Genomic DNA, 20,962 nt, shown 5'->3' on the forward strand with positions numbered 1-20,962 from the left:
TCAAAAGAAAAGGTAAAACCTTGTTTGTACAAAGCATGAAAGGAAATAATATTCCTCGCCATTTCAGACGAGTACACACGTTTATTCAAATCTAACTTTAACCCACTATCTAGCAACAAAGTATAAACTCCAATCTTGGCAATAGGTGCAACCTTCTTGTTCCCCATGATTAAGTTTATCTTTCCGTGCTCCACATCCTCACTTCTTCTTAGGCCCTGCAAGTCACAACAGATGTGAATACCACAACCTGTATCAAGAACCCAAGAATTAGAATATGGTGAGTTATTAGACAATATAGTGTAAATACCTGCATGGGATGGTTTCACTTTCCCATCCTTGACATCCTGCAAGTACTTTGGGCAGTTTCGCTTCCAGTGCCCCTTATTTTGACAGTAGAAGCATTCAACATCCTTAGGGATGGCAGAAGGAGTGATAGAACCACCTTTGGTTCAAGATGAGGAGCCTTCAAGGGACTTTTCATTGGTACCCTTCGAAGGTTGCTTCCTCTTCTTCCCTTTGCCTTGCCCGATAGCCAAAACAGGGGTAGTAGTAGGAGTAGGAGTAGTAACCGACTTACTTTTAAGACCACTTTCGGCAATCTTCAGAAGTCCTTGAAGCTTACTAAGTGTGACTTCCTCCTTGTTCATGTGGTATGTCATACGAAATTGATCATAACACGAGGGCAAGGAGTACAAAATGATATCAATTGCCAACTCCTCAGGGAAGTTCACATTCAGTTTCATTAGACGGTCTACATACCTTTGCATTTTCTGCATGTGGCTCGTGATTGGTTCGCTATCCTTCATACGGGTAGTGATCATGGAGGAGATTATTTCATACCGCTCTTGACGAGCACTCTGATGGTACCTTTCCATCAGATCCTGATGCATCTCAAAAGGGTAATAATCCTCATAGGACTTTTGGAGTTCAGCTGTCATGGTGGCCATCATGATGCATGCCACCTTGGTGGCATCTCTTTCATGTGCCTGATACTCAGCGACCTCCTCAGGAGTAGCAGTGGACTCATCAAGCTCCTTTAGCTCCTTATCGAGGACATATTCCTTGTCCTCGTAACGAGTGACCATCCTGATGTTCCGGATCCAATCCATGAAGTTGGAAGCATCAAAGATGACCCTCCCACAAAGGTTCATGAGGGAAAAGGAGCCAGTAGGGTTAGAGCCCGAAGCATTGTTGTTGGAAGACATCTGAAAAGAAGAAAACAAGTTTAGATTAGATATATCGAATCCTTAATAATACACCCAAATGTAATATTAAGGCTAGGATCCAACACAATATATTATAACTTAGAAGAGGGATGCCGTAATCTAAGCTATAACATATTTCAAGGTAGGTGAATGACGATTCACCAATTTCCACCATGAAAACGAAATGAATTATTAGGTTTAATTGGTTTTGAAACTCCTAGATTCTTTTGAGATTCATTGAACTTTTCAATGGCATGTTTCAATCTCGATTGTGCCCTTCAAGTTTTGTGATTGGGATGCCGAGGATCACAAAACAAGGTGTGAATAACCATGCAAATCCACTTGGTACCCTTAATATTATCACCTAATCAATGTGCCGGTTAACCACACACGCTCCACCGATCTATGATAAACATTAAGTCACCCTTCGTGATCCTTACTAGTCCAAGTTAGTGTGCCTGTTAACCACACACGCTCCACCAACGACTTGGTAAGGTACAAAGTGTGAATTTCATGGGTTAGCACCATATTCACATTTTCCTAAAGTAACTAAGATTGGGAATTTATTAAAGGTTTAGTTACTTTATAATATTCATTATACTTTTAATGAGAATTTAAAGTCATTGTCCTACCCGTTCGGCTAACGACCCTCCACCGATCAAGGAAGCGGTGGGTGAGAATGGACACCCATTAAGTTGCCATTTTATAGGCAACAACCTTATACCCCCCTTATAGACCGGCTTTGTGAATGAGGCCTACTAACGGTAAAACGACTTAATCTTATACATATATATAATAATTAACCATTAATGTTATAAATAATATAAGGGTTGAATTTTAACTTTTAAAACTCTAAGGGTTTGGAATTAAAGTATATTAAAGTGTGTGTCACTTTACAAATTCTAAAACTTGAGGACAAGTTTTGAAACTATTCAAAACTTTTCATTTCATAACTTATGAATTAAAGGTTCATAAAATGAAGACTCTTCATTTTCATGTAACTTATGTGTTTTAAGTGTGCATAAATGAAAGTGACCTTTGGAAAGTGACCAAAACAGTTTAGGGTAATGTTTCTAGTCCATTTCCAGCAGCAAAACTCAAAAATCTGCATTCTGAGGCTTCTACTCGTCGAGTGCACAAACCTACTCGACGAGTAGGATGAATTTACTCATGGACTCGGCGAGTCCCCCCATGGACTCGGCGAGTTCATGCTGCAGAATGCAGAAAACTTGAGTTTTTCAACAAGTTTGCAACAAGTATCAAACAAACAAGCCTAGGCTCTGATACCACTGTTGGGTTTTGAGCAAACTAACACTCCTAAGGTGTTCATGCAACCCTAGAAACCTTGGATCTATGTTTGTCTAAAATACATGCAAAATAATTTTCCAAGGTTCATAACCTATCTAGCATACATGGGGTACTTTTAAACATAAAAGATACTAGAAGAATTACATACCTTTGTTAGTGAGTTGATTCCTTGGGAGTTTGAGAGCCAAGCACCAATAATGTGAATGCCTCAAATGGAAATCACAAATCACCACAAATTTCGAAAAACTTATGAGAGAGCACTCTAATACTCTAGAAATCGGCCACACCTTATGCACACACACATAGTGTCTTTTCAAGCACTATAAGCCTCTTTATATAGTGTAGATGATTAGGGTTATGAACCATGCAAACCCTAATAACCCATGTCTTTTCCTATTCCAAGGATCCATGGGTTAAAAGCTCCATGGATCATCCATGGACTCCCATTCAAGCTTAGCCCATTTCCTTATGAGTGTTAGCCCACACTATATAAGTATAATAGCCCATTATTTAATTAGTCACCTTATGATCATTAAATTAATTCATAATTAATTTAAGATCAATACTAATTAAATAATACAATTTCATATTAATATATTATAACTTATAATATATTAGTAGGCCGCAAATATACTCTTCTCATAATGTTATCCATATAAATAGTTCGGGTGAAGTGCAACCCAAATGGACCATGCCGGGTCGGGTCAAGTATATACCAAATAAGTTATGGACTTAGACACCTTATCTAACACTGGCTCCATCGGAAATGCAAGAACTATCCAGTCAACTCCAAGAACTTCTTGACAAAGGCTTTATCCAATCAAGCTTATCTCCATGAGGATCCCTGGTATTGTTGTCAAATAGAAGGATGGATCATTCAGGATGTGCATCGACTATCGAGAGTGGAGAAAACTCACCATCAAGAACCGATATCCACTCCTGAGGATCGATGGCATGTTCGACCAACTACAAGGATCTGGCTACTACTAAAATTTCGATCTAAGATATGGCTATCATCAGCTCAGAATCCAAGAAGCAGACATTCCAAAGACAACATTCAGGAATCGGTCCAGTCACTACGAGTTTCTGGTTATGCCATTTCGACTGACCAACGCACCAACCGTATTCATGGATGTTATGAACCGGGTGTGAAAACCTTACTTGAATGAGTTCATGATAGTTTTCATCGATGAAATACTGATATATTCACGAACCAAGGAAGAACATGGCCAACACTTGCGTTTAATTATGGAACTGTTAAGAAAAGAGAAACTTTATGCAAAGTTTTCTGAATGTGATGTGGTCAGTGGTAAAGGGATTCATGTCAATCCCACAAAGATCAAAGCGCTTGAGGATTGGAAAGCACTAACGACGCCAACCAAAGTATGCCAATTCATAGGGCTTACAAGCCATTACAGGAGATTCATCGAGAACTTTTCCAAAATAACCAAGCCTCTCACCGCACTAACCCATAATGACAAAAAGTTCGATTAGGGAGACAACCAAGAGTCTGCTTTCTAGAAATTGAAATAGTTGTTGTGCAGTGCACCAATTTTGTCTCTCCCAAAAGGAACATAAGACTTTGTCGTATTCTGCGAAGCCTCACACCAAGGGTTAGGATGCATACTGATGTAAAGGAATAAAGTCATTACATATGCATCCAAACAACTCAAGCCAAAAATGACCAACTACACTACTCATGACTTAGAGTTAGGAGCTGTAGTGTTTGCCTTAAAGATTAGGAGACACTACCTCTATGAAACGAAGTGTGTAGTGTTCATTGACCATAAAAGCCTCCAACACATCTTCAGCCAGAAGGAACTCAACATGAGATAATAAAGGTGTGTCGAATTGCTAAATGATTACGAATGCGAAATTCGTTATCATCCTAGTAAAGCAAATGTCGTAATAGACGCTTTAACCTGGAAAGAGCAAGAAAAGCCTCTTCGTGTAAAGGCTCTAACCCTAACCATCCACTCGAACCTCACCACCCAAATTTGTGATGCTCAGCTAGAATCACTTAAACCCGAGAATATCGTAGAAGAAAACCTGCGAGGTATGAAAAAACAGTTTGACCTCTAGGAAGAAGGAACACGATATCTCATGAACCGAATTTGGACCTAAAGTTTGGTGAAGTTAGGAGTCTATTCTTAAATAAAGCTCATAAATCAAGATATTTGGTACATCCCGGATCAGATAAGATGTATGTCGATCTCAAGAAGCTTTATTGGTGGCCTCACATGAAGGCAGAGATCGCCACCTAGGTTAGTAAATGCTCGACCTGCTCCAAGATCAAAGTAGAGTACCAAAAGCCGTTTGGTCTACTACGGAAACCATTAATCTTAGAATGGATGTGGGAAAAAATAACCATGGATTTTATAATGAAGTTGCCAAGAACTTCAAGCAATATGACACCATTTGGGTAATGGCTGACCGTTTAAAAAAGTCTGCCCACTTCCTAGCCATCAAAGAAACTGACAAGATGGAGAAACTCACCAGGACATACCTTATGGAAATTGTCAGACTACACAGTTTTCAAACATCTAATATCTCAGACCGAGATAGCAGATTCACTTCCATATTTCGACAATCATTGCAAAGGTTCCTAGGAACCAAACTCGACGTGAGTACTGCATACCATCCACAGACAGATGACCAGAGCAAAAGAAAGATACAAGCTTTGGAAGACATGCTTTGCGCTTGTGTGATAGACTTCAGTAATTCATGGGATACTGACTCACCACTAGTTAATGCGTCTGAAAAACTGAAATTTCGTACTAAGCAGTTGTGAGCAAAACAAACACTCTAGTCTCGTAGTACATGTTTCCTTGTTTCCAAAAATATAAAGAACGTTCAAAACGGAGTTCGTATGCAAAAGATATACGACCGTTTTAAGAATCCCAACCAGTATAATACTGATTTTCTTAAAAGTGCTAAAAATCGTTTCTATCCGTTGAGGGACTTGCACACCTCAGATGGAAATTTCGAGAACGTTTTTCGACTCGGGTCATAGTCTATTATTTAATTTGATACTTGAAATATTTTTAGTAAAAATATTTATAGAAGTCTAAAAATCAGACGTTTTGAATAAGTTATTCGTTAAACCTAAAACTATTGATTTCGACATGAATTCTATTATTAGTAATGTGTTCCGGAAATGATGTAAATGTCCAATACGATTATATGTATATTAGTAATTAGTTTCATGTAACCTTAGTAATGTATGTGTCAAATAAACTTAGTTCGAACATAATGGATATGTGATAATGAATCGTTACATTTCTATAACCATATAAATACATTTCTATAACCATATAAATACACAAATTTATTATATATAAACCAAGTGCGATTGCTAAAGTTTAAATAAAACAAATTTGATAAAAATTGAGTCATTATTTATAGAAAGCTAAAATCCTAGTCACATGGGTCCATTTAACCCATAAAATGATATACATATATTACATGTATATGCATTGGTATCAAATGACAAAACTAGACCATGCATACCTTAGTGTACAAAAAACTCAATAATACATCAATACATACATAAATACATACCAAATCAGAAACAAATACATTGCTTAAATCTCTACCTAAAATACATGAATCATTAAACCAAAACAATGTTTACAAAATTAACTCAAGGTACACTAAATTGACAACCAAAAACCATGACTTTACTTTAACATTTCATCACACCCAATTTTACACACAAAGTAAACATTTTTATACAAAACCATACACAAAAAAAATCCAACATCCAACACTTCATGTAAACTCTTACACTCCTAGTTTCCTTCTTCTTTCCCTGCAATCAAATAAGCAATACATCAACACCCATCTGAAACATGATGAATCGGTCATGCTATTATCCTCCTATCTGATTTGATTCAGCCAAGAACACATACCACAAGTTGGATTTTACCTGTGAAAGTCAAGAAGAGGCAGCCCCGTTTTCTTCTTCCTATCGATTGCAAGCAGCAAGAAAATCTCATCGCCATCGTTCTTCTTCATTCTTTCCTGTAAAAAATCAAACCCAAACACCCACTTAGGTTCTATCGATTTCTGTCCAAAAAAAAAAAAACGAAAAAAAAAAGAAGGCATACTGATTGAGCAGCCCTCGTTGCACCCACCGAGACCACCAGTAGCACCGCTGCTTCTGTTCTCCTTTTCCTTCTCTTCGCAACCTCTTAGCCACACCAAACCATCGATCCAAAAACCACTGCATCGCTTTCCCTTTCGCCCCTCGCTATGGGACAGAAAGAGCGCAGCCTCGCTGCCCTTCCCTCCGTCACTTCGGCCCCGTCGACCCCCAGAGACGCTCCCTTCGCGATCAATCGACCAAAACATCTGGAATAGCCGCCTGCTAGCTTCTTCTTCCTTCGGTCTTCTTCGTGACATGCGACGAATAAGGAACCGGATGCAGAGCCGCCACCCTCGTGTTCCCTTCTTCTGAATTCGTTCCCGTATTTCTTCTTCTTTGCGGAGGCATTCGTATTGTCTTGCCTCCGATCCGTTCTATTCCTTTGCCCGATCAAAGAATGGCAACGGGCACAAAATCCCTAATTTCTTTTAAGTTGGGGCCATTAAACAAAAACAGTTCCTCCATGAGATTTCTTTTTTATAAAAGACCTAAAATCATTTTGTATTTATAAAATGGACAAAATTTACCCTCATTTGACAAAACTTTATGAAATCAGTCCCAACCCCCAAACATTGAACCCCTTTAATCAAAATAGCCCCTCCTATGGTTATTTTTAGCAAAATAAATCCTAATATTCAAACTTTGACTTAAATTAAGAATTTCAGCCCCTTCTATGGAGATTTCTTAACAAAATCAATCAAATCCTCAAACATTAATTCAATTTAAACCATTTCTGTCCCTCCCTTAATTTATTTTAACCAAATCAGTCCTACTTTGGTTAATTAAATTACCAAACAACCCCTATAGTGTAAATTTATTACAAAATGGTCCCGGAAGTGTTTTAAAGTTCAAGAATCATTGCTTTGCGGTTTCTCATGTCAAGCTTCCCAAAAATAAACGAACTCCAAACAACTCAAACTCACGCTTCATGGGTGAGTGCTTACGACCCCTTTTTAATATTTCTAATTATTTCGGAGGGGGGGGGGGGAATACATGTGCCTATATACAATAAATCTAGCTTATAAAAATGTTATTTAACAATTTAACATATTGTTACAAATAAACTAATATAAACTTATCGTATATATATTATGGTTATTTTATCCTGAAATAACTAGTTCACACAAAAAAATGCTACATTATACAAAAATATATGATTTATTTGACATTGTATGTCATAAAACGCCTATCATAAAAGTTTGTAGTATTTGAATGATTCAAGCTATTACTATGCATGTATATTGCATGTATATTTATATGCTTAAATACATAAAGTTTATGCATGTACATATGCTCATTACTTTGGAATGTACCTCTTTATAAAAGCGAGTACATTACACTTTTGCATACGTACCAAGCATACTCGGCTTTTATAAACTTTATACAATGAAATTCATTATGCCTAGTGACTTAACCACAATTAAGTTAGGGTTGATATCTATTCACACACTTTAGTGAAGGAATTTTTAGTGAGACTATATTCATTAGCTGAGTCTAATCACTTAACATACCCATACCAATATAACAGTTAATCTTCGGAGTGAGATACATATGTATAGATTTATACGCGGTTGACATCCCCACCTGCGGCTGCTAGCTACAACCTCGACCAATAAATCGAAATGGGTGATAAGTGTCTACAATTGTTACTATAATGTCTAATGAAGCGTTATATGGGGGTACATTCATTCACATAGCTCGGTTATTCGACTCACTATAAACATTAACTGGAATCTCTCTCTCTATCTCTCTGTCTTTCTCAATACAAACCATGGGCTTGGTTGCTTTCAAAACTATTTTAAGTATGAAATTACATATGTAACAGTACAGTTTAGTTTTTAAGTATATTCAAGGCTTCTTACAAACACAGTTTTAAGTATGGATTACTATACAAAGATACATTTTGGCTTTCAAAGATTTCTTACAAACCCAATTTTAAGTATGAATTTACTTACACAAAGATACATTTTAACTTTCAAAGATTCCTTACAAACATAGTTTTAAGTATGGATTTACTTATACAAAGATACATCTTGGCTTTCAAAGACTCGTTGCAAACACAATTTAACTATTGTTATGCATACAAAGAAAATACTTTTTAAAAGTATTATTGTTGCTATCAGAAAACCTGTAACTCTCACCAACCTTGTGTTGACACTCAAAATTACATGTATTCTCAGGAAATCACTAAAACAAACATTCAAGACAGATTAGATTACATGTGATGTAGTTAATAGTTGGTGTATTATCTGCCTATCTGTTAAGGCAATTCATGTACTATTTTTATCAGTAAAAACCTTGTATTGAAATATAAATATGGAACACGGATGTTATTTTGTTTATTGTTGTACTTGTGCTATATATTCAGTTTACATGTGATCCATGAACTTAGTCACAGCGCCCGGTGTGTTCAACAGCCTCGACCGGGGGTGTAACATGTATGAATGTGAGTCCGAATAGGTAGACCACTAGGCTTCGATTGGGCTAGCAGTGCTGCACTTGCTTCTTCTAAATATGATAAAGATAGATTAGTATCGTTATTCATAGGGACATCTCCATTGAACGGAAAAATTGTCTCATCAAACTTAGCATGTCGAGTAATGTAGATCTTGGAAGTAGCCATATCAAGACACCGGTAACCTTTGTATTGGTTGGTATAACCAATAAAAATATAAGGAATGCTACATGGAGCAAGTTTATTAGCTGAATAGTTCCATAAATAAGGGAAGACCCTACATCCAACGGTACGAAACACGTGAAAATTTGGCTGAGTGTGGAAGAGAAGCTCGAATGGTGACTTGTTGTCTAGCGCGTATGATGGTAGTCGATTAATAATGTATACGCCAGAACTAAAAGCATCAAACCATAAGGATGTCAATGCAACTACATTAAATAACATGGCCAACCCATTTTTGGTGATATGATGATTTTTACGCTCAACATACGTATTTTCTTCGGGTGTATAAGCACTTGAAATACGATGATGAGTACCATTTTCAGCAAATACAATTTTAACTTTGTTGTTTAAGAAGTCAGTGCTTTCATCACTTTGGAAAACCTTAACCTTGCACGAAAATTGAGTTTCAACAAATGGCAAAAAAAAAGTTTTAAGAATTGTTGCAAAATCAGATTTGTTCCTCAAAGGGTAGAACCAAGTAAAACAGGAGAAATCATCAATAAAAATAACATAATACATATAACCATCGGTAGATAAAACTGGTGCTGACCCCATAAATCATAATGAATTATATCCAACACATGCAAAGATTGTTTTTCATTAAAAAAAATGGAAGCTTGTGGTTTTTAGAAATCTCACAAGATAAGAAAATACCAGGTTTAGGTAAAAGAGAAGTAACAAACAAATGACCATGTTTATGTAATAAAGATATAGTGGAAAAAGAAACATGTCATATCCGGCTATGCCAAAGCTGATAAGATGCCTTCAACCTATTTGAGTTTAGTTAAGCAATCAATGCTTTATGACCATAATCAAGCACATAGAGTCCATTTTCAACCTTTCCCTTTGCTAGCACTTCCTTGGTGAGTCGTTTTGAATGGCAAATTTTGTTGGATTAGTGTCTAAGCCCGTAACCATATTTGGTAAGTACTTGACCCGGTTGTGCATGGTCCTTTTGGGTTGCCTTCACCAAAGCAACTTGACTGGAGAAATAAATAGAGAGAGAGGTTGTTATGATCTATTAATATATTATAAGAATAATATATTAAAGGTAGAATCATATTTGTTTAATTAATATTGGTCAATAATTAATTAGGAATTAATTTTGTGATCAAGTGTAATTAATTAAACTAGAGGGACTGAATTGTAATTATGTGATAGTTGCAAAATAGGGCAATGGTTATCCTAGTTATAGGATGGACGAATTCAAGGGATAAGATATCCTTGAAATCGTCCAAAGGTCCAAGAGATAAGGGTTATCAAGGCTTATCTTATGATTGCTTGATGGGCAAGCAACTAGATAAGGATAAGGACTGAAACCCTAATCTTAACCCTATATAAAGACTCCTAAGGCCTTAAGAATTTGACCACTTGCTTCTAAGAGATCCCAAGGCCGATTTCTACCTCTCCCCTTCTCTCTCTATAGCCTCTCCAATTGCTTGTGGTGTTTGTGAGCCATTAGAGGCACTACACTTGTGGTGCTTGCTTTCAAGACTTAGGGTTTGAAGATTTAAGTTGTTATTGCAATATAACAACAAGAGGTATGTGATCTAACCATATATATGAATTTCGAAAATAGCAAGCTACATTAGGGTTTTATTCATGTGTTCATAATGTTGTCTATCTAATAGTGAAAACATAGATCAGAAACTAGGGTTGCATGCACACATAGGATTATATGTCTAAAACCCATCAGTGGTATCAGAGCCTTTGGTTAACTTGTTTTCAATTAGTATTATACAATTGTATGAACTTGACAAATTAGGGTTTATAGCCAATAAACCCTAGGAGGCATGAAATTTCGAGATTAGGGTTTCCTAACCCTAATTTGCGAAAATTGTGAAAAGTTTTTTTTGAATCCTTTCCATTAATCCAAGATTTCGAAATCTAGGGTTTGTAAACCCTAAGATTTCGAGATTAGCCTCCTTCCCAAGATAAGATCCTAAATTTTAGGGATTTGGATAATCCCATATCTTGTAATTATCTTTTAATGGTTAAATATGGTAAATCAAAGATTTGGAATTATCCCATCCCCTTATTTTCGAAATTTAGAGGGATTAAAGGGATTAGGATAAGTTAATTGTTTAAATGGTAATTATCCTTATGATTTAGATAATCCCTTATGATTTGATAATTAAATTAATAGTTTAATTTAAGATAATTATTAAATCAATAGTTTTAATATTTAAAATTTTAATTTAAATGGTATTAAATTCGAAAATTTTAAATTGAAGATTAAAACCCTAGTATTTTGAAATGTTTAAAATACACCCTATACTATTATTACAAGCTTAATAAATATATATGTATAATTAAAAGGCTAGTCTTACCGTTAGTAGGCCTCATTCACGAAGCCGGTCTATAAGGTGGGTATAAGGTTGCTGCCTATAAAATGGCGCTTAATGGGTGTACACTCACACCCACCGCTTGCTTGACTGGTGGAGGGTCGTTAGCCGAACGGGTAGGATAGGGCAATCCTCTCTTCATTAATAAGTATAATAAATCTATACAAAGTAACTAAACATTTTTTTAAATTCCCAATCCTAGTTACTTTGGGCAAAAGTGAAATTAATGCAATCCCATGAAATTACACTTTGCACCCTTGCTAAGAAGTTAGTGGAGCGTGTGTGGTTTACCGGCACACTAATTGGTTCTAAGCAAAGGTGGCAAAGGGTGATTCATTGTTTATCATAGTTCGATGGAGCGTGTGTGGTTTACCGGCACTTCGAATAGGTGATTGTAACAATGAAGGCACCATGTATATTTGCATGGTTATTCACACCCACTTTGTGATCCTCGGCATCCCAATCACAAACGAGAGGGGCATATCGAGATTTAAACATGCCATTGAAAAGTTCAATGTATCTCCAAGAAAATCTAGGAATTCTCAATACATTTAAAACTTAAGCTTATATATTTTTTTTATGGTGAAGAATTAGTGAATCGTCATTCACTTACCTCCAAATTATTTGCGTGTTGGATTACGGCATCCCTTTTCTAATATGTAAATAATGTTGTTGGGTCCTAGCCCTAATTTTCCATTTTGGGTGTTTAATTAGGGACTCAATTCTAATCAAACTTTGTCTTTTTCTATTTGTAGATGTCTAACGCAAACAACGCTACTGCTAGCTCATTCACGTTGATGAGCCTTTATCAAAAAGTGACTTTCGATGGTTCGAACTTTAGCGAATGGATAAGATACATTCGCACCATCGCGTGTTACGAGGACAAAGAGTATGTCCTCGACGAGAAGCTCGAGAAGATCAATCCAGAAATCACTACTCCCGAAGAAATGGTTGTCTTTGAGACCCACGAACGTGATGCAACGAAAGTCCATTGCATCATGATAGCCACAATGAACTCCGAATTCCAAAAGTCCTATGAGGACATGTATCCTTATGAGATGCATATAGACTTGATGGAGAGATATCACCAAAGCGCGAGGCAAGAGCGCTATGAGATCATAACGAATATGATCACTGCTAAAATGGGAAGTGGAGAGTCTCTTACCGTGCACTTGCAAAAGATGCAAAGATATGTTGATCGTCTTTGCAAGTTAAATGTTAACTTTGGGGAGGATCTGGCTATCGCCATTATTCTTCACTCCTTGCCATCATGCTACAACCAATTTAGGATGACCTATCACATGAACAAGGAAGAGGTCACCCTAAGCAAACTCCAAGGACTCCTAAGGACTGCTGAGAGCAACCTAAAGGACAAGTCTGTTGCACCAACTCCTAATCCATCCGCTGCTCCTGTTTTGGCTGTAGGGCAGGGAAGGGGCAAGAAGAGGAAGGCTCCGTCAAAGAGCCACCACAAGGGAAAGTCCCAAGATGGTTCCTCTTCTAGTGGGACCAAGGTGGATCCTGCTAAGCCCAACCCTAACCCAAAGGAGGCAGAGTGCCATCATTGCCACAAAATAGGGCATTGGAAGAGAAGCTGCCCGAAATATTTGCAAGCCATCAAGGATGGAAAGATCAAGCCATCTTATGCAGGTATATACACAATTAAATCTAATGATTCATCTCATGCTATTTCTTGGGTTCTTGATACAGGGTGTGGTTACCACATTTGTTCTGATTTGCAGGGACTAGGAAGAAATAGGGATGTGGAGCTTGGAAGAATAAATCTAATCATGGGGAACAGAAGATCGTCGCCTGTTACCAAGATTGGAGTGTATTCTTTAGTGCTTAGTAATGGATTAAATTTAGATTTAAATAATTGTTGCTACTCGCCAGATATGGCAAGAACATTATTTCTTTTCATGGTTTATTTAGACAAGGATTTAGATATTCGTTTAATAATGAGAATGGTTCGATTTATGCTTATCTAAATGGTGTTTTATATTTTGAAGCAATGCCTTGTAATGGAATTTATGAAACTGTTATGGTTGTAGATAACCTAGGAAATGATGTGTTGTGTATGGATTCTTCCAATAGTATGGATAAAGCATCTTTGTGGCATTGTCGTCTTGGACATGTCAACAAGAAGCGCATAGCCCAACTCCAAAAGGATGGAGTGTTGGAGTCATTCGACCTTAGGGAAGATGACACGTGCGAGTCTTGTTTACTTGGAAAGATGACCAAGTCACCCTTCACTGGCACTTGTGAGAGGGGTGAGGGTTTATTGGATCTCATACACACTGATGTGTGTGGGCCCTTTAGATCCACCACAAAGGATGGGAACCGCTTCTACGTGACTTTCACCGATGATTACAGTAGACATGGGTATATTTACTTAATTAAGCACAAGTCAGAAACGTTTGAAAAGTTCAAAGAGTTCAAACATGAAGTGGAGAATCAATTGGGCAGGAAAATCAAGATGCTTCGATCCGATCGAGGAGGAGAGTACCTAAGTCTTGAATTCCACGACTATCTCAAGGAATGCAGAATACTTTCGCAATTGACGCCACTTAGGACACCGCAGTTGAATGGTGTGGCAGAAAGGCGTAATCAAACCTTGTTAGATATGGTCCGTTCAATGATGAGTCATGCTTCACTACCTATCTCATTATGGGGGTATGCCTTAGAGACTGCCGCCCATATCCTTAACCGAGTCCCTACAAAGAAGGTTGCCAAAACACCTCACGAGATGTGGACAGGGAAGGCTCCCTCGTTGGCACATATCAAGGTTTGGGGCTGTGAAGTTTTCGTAAGACGAGAGACTCATGACAAGCTCGAACCTCGTAGTGAGCGATGTATTTTCATTGGCTACCCGCAGAGATCCTTTGGATATCTCTTCTATAGACCGAGTGACAATGTTGTCTTCGTTGCGAGGAGAGGGGTTTTCCGAGAGCGAGAACTCATAAGCCAAGGAGACAGTGGGAGGCAAATTGATCTTGAAGAGATTCAAGAATCGAGCGATGAAGGAACCTCTACCGCTGGCACTCAACCCGAGGAGGAAACTCCGGTTGAACCAATTGACGAGTCCTTACCTCTTAGACGTTCCGAAAGAGTTAGAGTTCAACCCCAGTTTTATGGTTTTCATATTACTACCGAAGGGGACACGTATATTAGTGATGGTACACAAATAAATCTAGATGAACCTAATAGCTATAAGGAAGCCATGGCAGGCCCAGAGTCTGCAAAATGGAAAGAGGCGATGGACAGCGAGATTCAGTCCATGTATGACAACCAAGTTTGGAATTTGGTTGACAATGTGCCCGGACGTAAGACGGTTGGGTGCAAATGGATCTTCAAGAAGAAGACCGACGTGGACGGGAATGTGCACACGTATAAGGCACGACTGGTGGCGAAAGGGCTTTACTCAAACTCCCGGAGTTGACTACGATGAGTCCTTCTCACCAGTTGCGAAAATAAAGTCTATTAGGTTGATGCTAGCCATTGCTGCATTTCATGATTATGAGATATGGCAAATGGATGTCAAGACCGCTTTCCTTAATGGGAAGTTGGCTGAGGATGTTTACATGGCTCAGCCAGAGGGTTTTGTCGATCCGAAGCATCCCAATAGAGTGTTCAAGCTTGAGAAGTCCATTTATGGACTTAAGCAAGCATCTCGCAGATGGAATCTTTGCTTTGATGAGAAAGTCAAAGAGTTTGGATTTGTACGAAGCGAAGATGAATCATGTGTATATGTCAAGGCCAGTGGGAGTATAGTTAGCTTCCTCGTTTTGTATGTTGACGACATACTACTCATAGGAAACGACATCCCGACTCTACAGGAAGTTAAGTCCTGGCTCGGGAAGTGCTTCGCTATGAAGGACCTCGTAGAGGCTTCCTATATTTTGGGAATAAGGATAGTGAGAGAATGAAGTAAGAGACTAATATGACTTTGTCAGAATACTTATTTGGATAAGGTACTAAAACGTTTTAGTATGGAAAACTCGAAGAAGGGAGAACTACCGATACAGAGTAATGCCAAGTTGAGTAAGACTCAAAGTCCGAGTACCGAAGCCGAGATAGCAGAGATGAGCCGAGTACCTTACGCTTCCGCAGTTGGCTCGATCATGTATGCTATGACTTGTACTCGCCCTGATGTGGCCTTTGCTTTGAGCATGGTCAGTAGATATCAAGGGAACCCGGGCAAAGCTCATTGGATTGCGGTCAAGAATATACTTAAGTACCTTCGGAGGACCAAGGAATGGTTCTTAGTCCTCGGAGGGAGTGATGACTTAAAGGTGCGAGGGTATAGTGACGCCAACTTCCAGACCGACAGAGACAACTACCGTTTGCAGTTGGGCTGGGTCTTTACCCTTAATGGAGGAGCAGTGACTTGGAAAAGTTCCAAACAAGAAACCGTGGCTGATTTAACGTGCGAATCAGAGTACATTGCAGCGAGCGAAGCGTCAAAGGAGGCGATATGATTGAAGAACTTCATTGGTGACCTTGGAGTTGTGCCTACCATAAAGGAGCCTATGGAAATTTTCTGTGATAATGAAGGAGCGGTTGCCTTGACCAAGGAACCGAGGGATCATGGTAGATCTCGGCATATCGACAGAAAGTATCATTTTATTAGACATCGAGTAGAAGAAGGACAACTCGTAGTTAAAAGGATATCATCAGAAGATAACCCAGCAGATCCTCTTACGAAGGGACTGAGTAGGGTTAAGCACTTGCAGCATGCTAGGAGCATTGGGCTGAAGGATGATATTAGTTTAGATTAGATAGTTTTAGAAACATGTAATAGATAAATGTAATTGACGTTTGATGATTAAATAAAGGAGTATTATTTATGAGTAAAGTTACTGTCTTATGTTAATTGTTTAACTATTGTTTCACTTTGCATGTTTTGACTTCCAGAATAATTGAGTTTATTAGGAATAATCGAATTATTCAAACAGTCCACAATCGTTCATATGTTGGAAGTAGGTATGAATGAAGATTGTCATGAATTGGTGTGTAGATTGTCTAAATGGTATTAGACATAGCAAAGGTTTGCTACAACGTTCATGAGTGCTTATGAACAAGTTTTGAGCATTGGAATAAACCCGCGCTTGCTGGAATCACTTTATGGAATGTGACAAAAGTGGTCGCAAGACGATAATATCATATGGTCTTAAAACCAAGATATATGGTTTATTGTTTACTAATTGGTTGTACATTGATAATGCGAAATCGCATCAGTAAATTGATGTCATAAAACGCATTGTTGTGTGTGATTGATTAGTAAATAGTAAATGCATATAAGTCGAAGTTTATCTGTTACTTCTATCCTAAGAGGGTAAAAGCGATATCACGGCCGCTCGATGATTTGATTTGACTTATGTACCGGGCCCGGTCAGGACTGAATTGATGTGTTCAATTAAGTTCTATGTCAAATGAATCTGACATCGAGAAACCTTCTGCTCGACAATTAGTTCCATAAAATTGTCCGCACAATATCAAAACAGAGGACTGTACGATCCCTTATCTAAAGGACATGTTACTGATAAGATCAGAGTTCGACAGCGTCTTTGAGAGCTACAATTGCTAATCGAGTTGTACGTTGCATTTGTGGTTACTAGACTTATCCAAGTGGGAGACTGTTGGATTAGTGTCTAAGCCCGTAACCATATTTGGTAAGTACTTGACCCGGTTGTGCATGGTCCTTTTTGGTTGCCTTCACCAAAGCAACTTGACTGGAGAAATAAATAGAGAGAGAGAGAGGTTGTTATGATCTATTAATATATTATAAGAATAATATATTAAAGGTAGAATCATATTTGTTTAATTAATATTGGTCAATAATTAATTAGGAATTAATTTTGTGATCAAGTGTAATTAATTAAACTAGAGGGACTGAATTGTAATTATGTGATAGTTGCAAAATAGGGCAATGGTTATCCTAGTTATAGGATGGACGAATTCAAGGGATAAGATATCCTTGAAATCGTCCAAAGGTCCAAGAGATAAGGGTTATCAAGGCTTATCTTATGATTGCTTGATGGGCAAGCAACTAGATAAGGATAAGGACTGAAACCCTAATCTTAACCCTATATAAAGACCCCGAAGGCCTTAAGAATTCGACCACTTGCTTCTAAGAGATCCCAAGGCCGATTTCTACCTCTCCCCTTCTCTCTCTATAGCCTCTCCAATTGCTTGTGGTGTTTGTGAGCCATTAGAGGCACTACACTTGTGGTGCTTGCTTTCAAGACTTAGGGTTTGAAGATTTAAGCTGTTATTGCAATATAACAACAAGAGGTATGTGATCTAACCATATATATGAATTTCGAAAATAGCAAGCTACATTAGGGTTTTATTCATGTGTTCATAATGTTGTCTATCTAATAGTGAAAACATAGATAAAAAACTAGGGTTGCATGCACACATAGGATTGTATGTCTAAAACCCATCAAATTTTTTATTAGAGAATCACACATCAACAGGATAACCAGATGTTAATTTACTTATAAAAATCAGATTCTTGGTATGTTTTGGAACTACAAGAGCATCTGCGAGATTAATATCTTTTGTAAGATATGCATTACCAATTAGTAATATATTAAGAATATTGCTGTTTCCAAATGCGACATGTTCATTCCCATGGTATGGAGTGGAAGCGGTAAGATTAGAAGCTGATGGTGTCATATGTACAGAAGCACCATAATCAACATACCAATAAGAAGAGTTGTCACGAACATCACACTTAACAATGAAATCATGGGCTAAGTTGGAATCAATTGGAGGGCTATGAGTTGCAAAAGTAGAATGATATGAGCATTGACAGACATAATGTTCGTCTTTTCGGCACAACTGGAAATGGGGAGAGCGACGACCACACCCTCGTCCACTAGAGCGACCGCCACGATTGCCACAAGAGAAAGATCCATGGGTGGAGCTGCTAGGAGACTGAGTTTGCTGAGAATTAAAATCAATCAGTAGTGTAGTATTACCATGGACAGAACAAAGAAACAATTCGTGTCCTTTAGCCCTATGTGCTGTTGAAAATGTCTCAAAAGAAGGATCGAGACCATATAGGAACCAGTGGGATTTATCAGACTCTTCCACCGGTTATCCAATCGATGCAGGCTGATCATAAAGTAATTTAAACTTCTTACCTTAATCAGAGATGGAAGATGAACCTTTTTGAAGTTGCCTTAAGGAATCTTTGAGGTTTTGCATACTTTTAACCGAGTCATGGTTGTAGGTCAACTCAAGTGTAGTCCATACTTCTCGAGCACTCGAGAGGCCTAAGATTTCTGCCATAGCCTCTTCAGTGAGAGAGTCTTAAAGAATTAGAAGTGCTTGTTGATAAGCTTCATCCGAAACTATTACCAGGGGATTACGAGATTGCTTCTCTTCAATGAGAATCATCTCAGATGGATGAAGAGAAGTACCAGTAACATGAGTGAACATGGTTTGATATTTAAGAAGAGGAACAATTTGGTTTTTCCACAAAAGATAGTTTGGTGAAGAGACCTTAATAGCAAGCATGTGCAAGATACTACTGAGGGAGAGGGTACCATCGTTGGAGGTACTGCCATTAGCCATTGAGATCGAAAAGAGAAGAAAAGAAAAAAAATAGGGACGGGTTTAGAGAGAATGGATAAGAGAGGATTGGAATATGGTTGATACCACATAAGGATAAATTAAATTAATCTGTAATAAATTCGGGAGTGTTTAGTATATTGGTATTTACACTAAATACAACAGTACAAGATAAGAATAATTTAAATACAACGATATGCCTATCAACTAGGAGTAATCAAACTTAATCAATATTTATAATGATGACTTCGTGTGATTGATGAAGGTTATTGCAAAGCTTGAAGGAACACGTGTGACTCAATGCTGTGCTCTATTGTTGTTATAGGCAACACTGGATGAATCTTTATACCGACTTGCTGGGGAGTTGGTATGTAAAATATGGTATTATTGTCACTCCCTTTAATGTTGTAGGGATAATGATGCATGTTATTTTGTTTATTGCCTAGGTGAAATTTATGTTGAGATCTAAGGGAATATGGAGCAATTAATCAACTACTAGAATATTCCACCAAAACGTTCTTAGGCCATAGGTTATTTTACTCCAATTGTGATTACATGCTTTGCATTACAAACACATACATACTAGAAAGCATTCTGCAAAAAATACTCATCGTCTCTTTTGCTTTCAGGTCATTAAAATCATGTTCTTAAGAAAATTTTGGAAACAGCTAGGCTTAGTTGGTTGTTTTGGGTATCAATTGTCATTTTGCATAGGATATGAAACCCTCTGATAAGGACCAAAAATTCAAAGGGTTCCTTTTTGGACATAAATGAAAAGAACAACTAAACACATTGACTATGTAATTTAGTCTTTTTTTTCATGCAATTGTAAAAACGAGATCTTTATGAATGAATTTTGTTAGCATATGTTTAATCATTTCTTACGATGAATGATGTAGAACAGTAGATGTACTACCAAATGGCTCTAATGCATCAACTTTATTTAGAAAGAATGATTGTAAGAGGTTCCAGATTTAAAAATATATCTATTCTTTTCATTTTTATTCTTAATTTCCATCTTTCTTTTAATTTCTATCTTCTTATAATCATATGGTGGAGAATATGAATATTGTTGGGAATTAGCCGCCAGTTTCAAGTTATACTTCATATGAAAAATAAAAAGGAACAACCAAGAAAATTGGCATATGGATGGCATCGAATCTACAAAAAGACCACGTGATGCTGATTAGGGATGGGATTTAAAACCGGAAAACTGGAACCGGAACCAGAAACGTTAGAACGGAATATGTAGAAACAGTCTGGTTTCTAGGTCTAAGGAATGGCTTTATCAAGGTTCTAGATAATCTGGGTTCTTCAAGTCTGGGTAAACCGGGTTTTAGAATCAAAACTAGTTTTTGGGGCAGAACCGATTTCTGTGAAAAGTTTAAAACATACATATCTTATTCGTTTGACGTCGGATTGACATGATGTTTTTTCTATAGTGTAATTTATAGTTTGTATATGATATTAGACTATGATATTATCATTTTGGGTTTCATATTCATCGACTTATGTTCCCCTAAAGTCGGGATATCAAAACAAGAAATTTTTTGTTTTTTAGTTTTTTTTGTGTTCTGTGAAAGTTTTATTATATGCATATCTAATTCGTTTGAAGTCGGATTAATATGCGTTTTTTTCAATGCGTAATTTAGAACTCTTACATGATTTTAGACTGTAATTTTGTCATTTTTAGTTTCAT

General features: G+C 37.5%; 1 long non-coding RNA gene across 2 annotated transcripts; it reads right to left on the reverse strand.

Annotated features, from left to right (window-relative positions):
- Positions 1 to 6,047: 6,047 nt before the first annotated feature.
- On the reverse strand, positions 6,048 to 7,093 carry LOC145120979 (uncharacterized). 2 transcript variants are annotated; one of them, XR_013714448.1, is made up of 3 exons: positions 6,650 to 7,093; positions 6,442 to 6,536; positions 6,048 to 6,324 (listed from the first exon to the last, which is right to left on the reverse strand). It is a non-coding gene; the product is annotated as an uncharacterized LOC145120979 (long non-coding RNA). The 2 variants fall into 2 exon arrangements; XR_013714447.1 differs by having other exon boundaries at positions 6,623 to 7,093.
- Positions 7,094 to 20,962: the final 13,869 nt, after the last annotated feature.

The sequence above is a fragment of the Lactuca virosa genome, chromosome 6 (assembly GCF_052849685.1).
Source record: "Lactuca virosa cultivar CGN04683 chromosome 6, Lactuca_virosa_CGN04683_v6, whole genome shotgun sequence".
NCBI lineage: Eukaryota > Viridiplantae > Streptophyta > Magnoliopsida > Asterales > Asteraceae > Lactuca > Lactuca virosa.